Here is a 7,308-nt window from a genome sequence, read left to right on the forward strand (position 1 = left end):
GCATTTCTCCAATGATTAGTGATGTTGAGCATCTTTTCATGTCTATTGGTCACCTGTATGTCCTGTTTGTAGAAATGTCTATTCAGCCCTCTGAGCATTTCTTATTTGGATTGTTTGTTTTTTTTGTTGTTGAGTTGTACGTGTTCCTTATATTTTTTGGATATTAATCCCTTATCAGAGGCATTGTTTGCAAATATATCCCACTCAGTTGGTTTCCTCTTTATTTTGTCAGTGGTTTCTTTAGCTGTGCAGAAGCTTTTTAGTTTGACATAGTCCCATTCGTTTATTTTAGCTTTTACTTCCCTTGCCTTTGAGTTCAAATTCATAAATTATCCTTTGAACCCAAGGACTGTAAGTTTAGTACCTATGTCTTCTTCTATGCATTTTATTGTTTCAGGTCTTATGTTTAGATCTTTGATCAATTTTGAGTTAATTTTGGTACACAGTGACAGATAGCAGTCTAGTTTCATTTTTTTGCACATGGCTTTCCAATTCTCCAAGCGCGATTTATTCAAGAGACTTTCTTTTCTCCATTGTATGTGTTTAGATCCTTTGTTGAAAATTATCTGTCCATATTTATGTGGGTTTATTTCTGGGTGTTCAATCTATTCGATTGGCCTGTGTTCTGTTTTTCTGCCAGTACCATACTGTTTTGATTATTGTTGCTCTGTAGTACAAGTTGAATAATACCTCCAGCATTATTCTTTTTTCTTAGGATTGTTTTGGCTATTTGGGATCTTTTGTGGTTCCATACAAATCTGATGATTTTTTGTTATAGTTCTTTTTAAAAATGCCATTGGGATTTTGATAGGAACTGCATTAAATCTGTATATTGCTTATCCTTCTTGAGTTACCTAGAATCAATCCCATCTGCTAACTAAAGTTTTAAAGCTAATTGTTTTTTCTTTCAGTTTTCTATCAACCAATTCTCCAAGTTACTTATTTAGGGAAGAAAACAACGACCTTGGCATTGATCATATCTGCTAGGTCATGAGACCACAGTACTCAGTGATTTGTGGAACATTAATTATGAGACACTCAAGTGGATTTTTATAGTACAACATCTGAAATCACCTCATACATGCTCAGGTGGTAGTTCACTATGTGAATAGATTTTTCTCCATATATCTTAAACTTAAAAAAATCTACCCCATCAGGAAAACTTTACTATATATATTTAAAATTCTGTCATACTTTAGACAGCAAAATTTATGCTTGAGACCTTTGTATTGTTTTATCTGAACCTCTGTCCCTCCATCCAGCAAAGCATCAATTCCATGGCCTTAGGTACTACTTTGTCTTTCTTGTCATTGCTATCATTGGGGGACAAATTGAAAAATTGTGTAAGTGAGGTGGCCCTTGGTTGTGCATTTAGAACCAAGTAGGATAAAAAGACCTGTTTGTGTAAATCTTACCAAAAATAATCCTAACATCAGTAGCAATGACAAGAGTGTCATCCATTAGCTACTATGTATTCATATGAGAAGAGGCAAGAAATTGAAATTGGCAAACCAATGTATACCTTTTCAAAACCCTTATGTTCTTTTATTCAAGGACATGGCAGCCCTTTCCATTTAGTACCACTCTGGATCCCCTAGGTGTGTCACTGTCTCCTTGGTGAGTCTCAGCTATCTCAAATGTCTCAACTTGCTTGCCTATGTCAGGGACTCTTATCTCAAAGGGTGTGTGTGTGTGTGTGTGTGTGTGTGTGTGTGTGTGTGTTTGCATGTATTTACAACCCCTACATAAACACACAATATTGCCAACTTTGAATCTAATCTTTCAAAGTGAATTTAACAAGCACATAACCATACAAATCATAACTAGTATATCTCCTGAAACAAAAAGTAAGCAAAAGCAATAGAATTGTGTGTGGTGGCCCTGAATTGTATTTATCCTAGAATAAGCAATATTTAAAAACTCATTGTAATCATTCATCTCCTTACAAAGGTCAAGATCATTATATATTTTTCTTGGACTGTTTAATTTATTGTTCCCATTTACTCAGCTGCCTTCATTACTATGCAGATATAAAATAATAGGAAAGAAATTATGGAGGGAGGCTATCTTCAAAATATTCATTAGCACAGAGAATTAGTAATATTCATTATCATCTATTAAAACTGGGAAGTACTTTAGTAGAACTTATATTCAAATGGTTTGCTTATAGTCCTTAAAATATTGTTTGGAAAAGGCACTTCTATTAGCAAAGAAAAAAAAAAAGAAGAAAAGGAAATAAATAAATAAATATTAAATCACTTTTTTCATCTATATATATTTGACCCTCAAATTTTAGTGGCAAGGCTTTCCAATTCTCAAGGTATTCATATTAGCAACAAGGAATAAATAACCAATATTATTTCATTCAGGTTTAAAGTAAGCTTGTTTTATGTCTTTGTTCACACTGATCTGGGAAAAAAAAAAAAAAGAAGCAATGGCCAGTTCTTAAGCCAATCAAACGTTTTACTCCCACCTTGTGGCTGTGTGCTGCATGGCTAGTTTTCCAAATTGGAGACCTCAGAATTTTGGTTGAAAATGACAGATTTTCATATTGTCTTAAGCACTGATGAAAATAAGATTGATTAAGAAAGGGGCTTTGTGATTTACCAAATACGGAGGTCTGTGATGCAAGGCTTTTGCAGCATGCAAATCAGCAAAAAGAGATATGAACAGGGCTACAGAATAAATAGGCTTCCTTTCTCTGCCATGGACATAGAATCTGAAGAAATTTTGCAGGCTTTTTTTTTGACCAACTACATTAATTAGCATTGTAGGTCAAAATTCAAAATGTTTTTAAATGCCAAAATTATTTTGTAAGCTGAATTTAAAGTGTTAACAAAAGCACACCATCTCGTCTGGTTTCTCTTAGCATTAAAAAATACACAAAAACACATAAAATACCTCCAAAAAGATATTACATAAATTTTCTTTAGAAGTACAAAGACAGCTGAACTTGAATGCTTATTTATGTAATTTTGTTTCTTTGTCATTTCTGTGGATTGAGAAATGTATGGAAGAGATATGTTTGGCTGCTAAGTTAGAGGAATAGATCTGAAAATATTTTATTTCCTTAGACTTCTGTTTACTACCTCAAAGTATCAGCCAAAACTACATCCATCATAGTCTTCTCTCCCAGATGGATTTTACTATCTCTCTAATTGAGTTTAACATCCATCCTTATTAGAAAGAACACTCAGCCTCTCTCAGCTAGATTAAAATAAAAACATCTTAATTTCAGTATGAAACAACCTTGACCAGGAACTCTTTCTCCCTTAAGATAGCCAGGGGCTTCTTCAAAGGCATCTGTGAGCCCTGCCCTTCTTCACCATGGCCTGGCAATTTCTGGAGACAACCAGCTTTGTATTTTCCAAAGGCTCTTCCCATCACATGCTGTGCTGGTCTCCAGGCAATTCAACTTGGAACTAACAGCCTGTGTCTGAAGGTGGTCTTTCTATTCCAACTTATCAGATTGAGTTCAGGGAGATACAATAAATGGGTTTGTTTCACAAATGTAGGAAAGTATGAGTAAGGAGTTAGCCTAGTTTATGAAACAGAATTCCTAATTGATTCACTTTTAATAAAAGTGTTAAAGAAACAAATATTAATAAAATTGTTTTTTGTTATTTGCAAGATGTAAAATGATTCATATATATGTATATATATATGAATGTGTGTATATACATACATATATGTATATATGAATATATTTGTATATATGAATATATACATGTATACACACATACATGCATATATATGTTTTTACTATTCTTATTTTTTGAGGATCACGGCTAATAAAAAAGTGCTCTGATTTTGGTATATTTTAGTCCTTGTAGCGTCTAGACTATATAATAAATAATTTATAATAAATAATTGAACTTTGTTCTTCATTCAGGTATCTGCAATTTTCTTTTTTGGTCCCTTAAAAATAAGTAATAGAAACAGATGAGTTTTTACTACTTAATTAATTGTTCTTCACTACCAATAGATGTATTATTAAATTGCAAAAATAATTAATTCTCATCATTGTGATTATCTTACTATTCTTTTCTATAAAAATAATTTTAGGCATTTTAAAATACTTGACCAGAAACTCCTTCCAAGTTTATATATGATGACCTTAATTTCAAAATGCCAGCCACATAACTCAACATTTCAAGTTAAAGATGTACAGGGATTAAACAGTATATGAAATTCTCCAATATCTACTTTATTTCTCATGTAATATTAACTTCTATATAACTTGTTTCCCAATTCCTAAAAAAATATAGAAGAGCTTTTCCAGTAAATATATTTAGAAACAGAAAAATATGCTATATACCTCTTATTTTCTTTCTTAACACTTGCTTCTTTGGTATGTGAAGGGGATTTTTTTCCTCTGCAAAACTGTCAGGAACCAGTTGGTTCTGTATATCTCTTCACCATCTCTATCTCCAACCTTATTTGAATGTCTCAGCTGGGAGAATTTGAGTTTTGTTTATTGATGTTCCATTGCTAGCAGACTGCATGTTAAACCACACTGCCATCCCTTTAGGAGGCAAACCACAGTAATAAATGAAGTTGAAAATTTTTATTCTTCATCTGGGTCATCATTACTTTTCCTAGGTAAGGAAGTATTTGCAAGGTTGCATTCCCATCTTGATTTTCTTTTTTTTCTCGTCTCATTTTTTTTTCTTTCATTGTGAAATTTTCTCCCATTTACTCTATTATTCAATCCATTCAGAATTTAATCTTAGGAGTTCACGCAGAAGACATAGGAAAAATGTTTTTCTTTTACTTTCAAAATGCTCCAATGAGATTGAAGCTGCTAGTAAGTCAATTGTCTCTTATCTCCTAAATATCCCAATAGTGAAATATCTCTGGAGCAAACAGGCATACTCCAAAATGGAAAGAATATATCTCTTACTTATGATCAGAAAAAGAAGCTCAGACTCAAAATATCACAATCAGTTATATATATATCTATCCATCTATCTATCTATCATCTATCTATCTATCTATCTATCTATCTATCTATATATATATATATACATACATATATACATATATGTTTTTTAATATTTGCACTTAAGTTTCATAGAAATAGTAACTATACAACTCATGACAATTACTGATGGTTTTATATTTCTAAATTTATTGCCTTCAATTTTTTTGTGATTATACATGTAGAATGTGTCATTTTAGAAAAAAAATGAAGAATGGACACAAGGAAGTGAATAGCAACAACAATGAAACTATAGGCTAGAAAATAGAACTGTTCTGTGATATTAAACAATTGTAGGTGAAATTTCACCAGGCTTAGTTAGTGACTTCTGGAATCCATTGACCTGTCAGAATTGAATAAGGTATTTGGACTTTAAAAGAGGACAGAATCAAGGTCCATATCCTCTGACTTAAAACTAGCTAAATGTATGCAGTTGGTTGGGAGGTCTATTCTATGCTTTATAACTTACTACCCTGTTTACCCGAAAATAAGACCTAGCCAGATAATCAGCTCTAATGTGTCTTTCGGAGCAAAAATTAATATAAGACCCGGTATTATATAATATTATATTATTTTATATTATTAGTTATATTATATTATACCAGTTCTTATAGTAAAATAAGACTGGGTCTTATATTAATTTTTGCTCCAAAAGACGCATTAGAGCTGATTGTCCAGCTAGGTCTTATTTTTGGGGAGACATGATAAGAAGAAAGAGTAACACACACACACACACACACACACACACACACAAACTCAGATGCATCCACTCTAATGTTTCTAAGGATTGCATATTTGTGTCACCCCAAAACTCATATGTTGAAATCCTAGTCCCCCATGTGATATTATTTGGAGGTGGAGTCTTTGGGAAGAAATTAGATTTAGAGGGGGTCACAAAGATGGAGCCCTCATGATGGGATTAGTGTCCTTTTAAGAAGAGAAAGAGACTAGCGCTCTCTCCCTCCATCATGTGGGATACAACCAGGAGATGGCTGTCTATAAACTAAGGGAGAGGACTCTTGCCAGAAACCTAACCTGCAGGTGCCCTGATCTTGCACTTTGCAGCTTTCAGCCTTCAGAACTGTGAGAAAGAAATGTAAATTGTTTCAGCCACCCAGCCTATGGCATCTTGGTATAGTAGAGCTCAAACTCACCAAGACAAGTTGAATTCTAAATTTTAAGACTAAGATGCCATGTTATGCCAGGTTGTGATAGTCTTAGTTTCTGCCATTTTATTTAGTACATTTTAAAAGTCTCACTTTTCCATATATATAGAACACATAATTTTATTCAGCAAGTGAAATAGACATGGAATTTGATAGCTTAAAGTATAGTATTTTCCTGGGATCTTTCAACATTATTCCAAAATATTTTTCTTGTTTAGTATTAGTTTGTTTTTAATCAAGATTTATAAAGTGACTTCTGTGGGCTAGGCGTAGTACTTTGTTAGTATAAGAAAATAAAACATCTCCTCTGTTCAAAATTGTTAAAATATAGTTGGGACTTACAACAGTAAACTGAAATTTATTACAAAATATGACAAGGTTACAATAAAAATGAGCACTGGCTTCTTAGGGTGGCTCTAAAGAGGAGCAAGAAAATGACACTGATGGGTAAAAGTCATGGTGACATCCCATGGACTCTCTCAGTTTTCAAAGAATATCCTTCCAATTTTTGTGTGTGACAGTTTTAGTAAGAAAGCTTTTTTTCAAACAGGAGAAACAACAGAACATATCCATTTTAATGTATACATATGTTTATTTTTATGCAATACTATGAAGTTGAAATGACGTAAATTTTCTTATAAACTTCCTCAGTGGAACATCACAACTATTTTTTGAGCTCCTAGCATATATAAAAAGGTTTTCAATTTCTGCAATTCAAAACTTTGTGTACACAAGCTAAATGGAGTTGAGTTTGAATAAAATATGTCTAGACAATTTGATCAAGGTAGAAATCCTCTTCATGATTACTCTAGTGTAAGCACAAGGCACTTTGCCCTTCTGAGGACCAGATCTGTCTGCATTATCTCAGACTGAAACAGACACTGTGGGAGATCTGAAAAGGCAATTGAAACCACAGTAGGGAAACTTGTTATTGGATTTTTTTTTTTTAAATCTCGTACTTTGTGACATACTAGTATTTGAGAAGGTCAGCCTTGTTGAGGCACAGATACTTTAATAACAAGTATCTCTTCATAACCAACTTCACTTGATACTGTAATTGACTTCACATCTGTGAGATTTTTTATTACTGTGGATTTTCATCAACACTTCACCCAACATCCTAACTTGCCATTGAATAATGCCACGTGAGTATCACAGACC

Source organism: Rhinolophus sinicus, linkage group LG03 (assembly GCF_036562045.2).
Source record: "Rhinolophus sinicus isolate RSC01 linkage group LG03, ASM3656204v1, whole genome shotgun sequence".
NCBI lineage: Eukaryota > Metazoa > Chordata > Mammalia > Chiroptera > Rhinolophidae > Rhinolophus > Rhinolophus sinicus.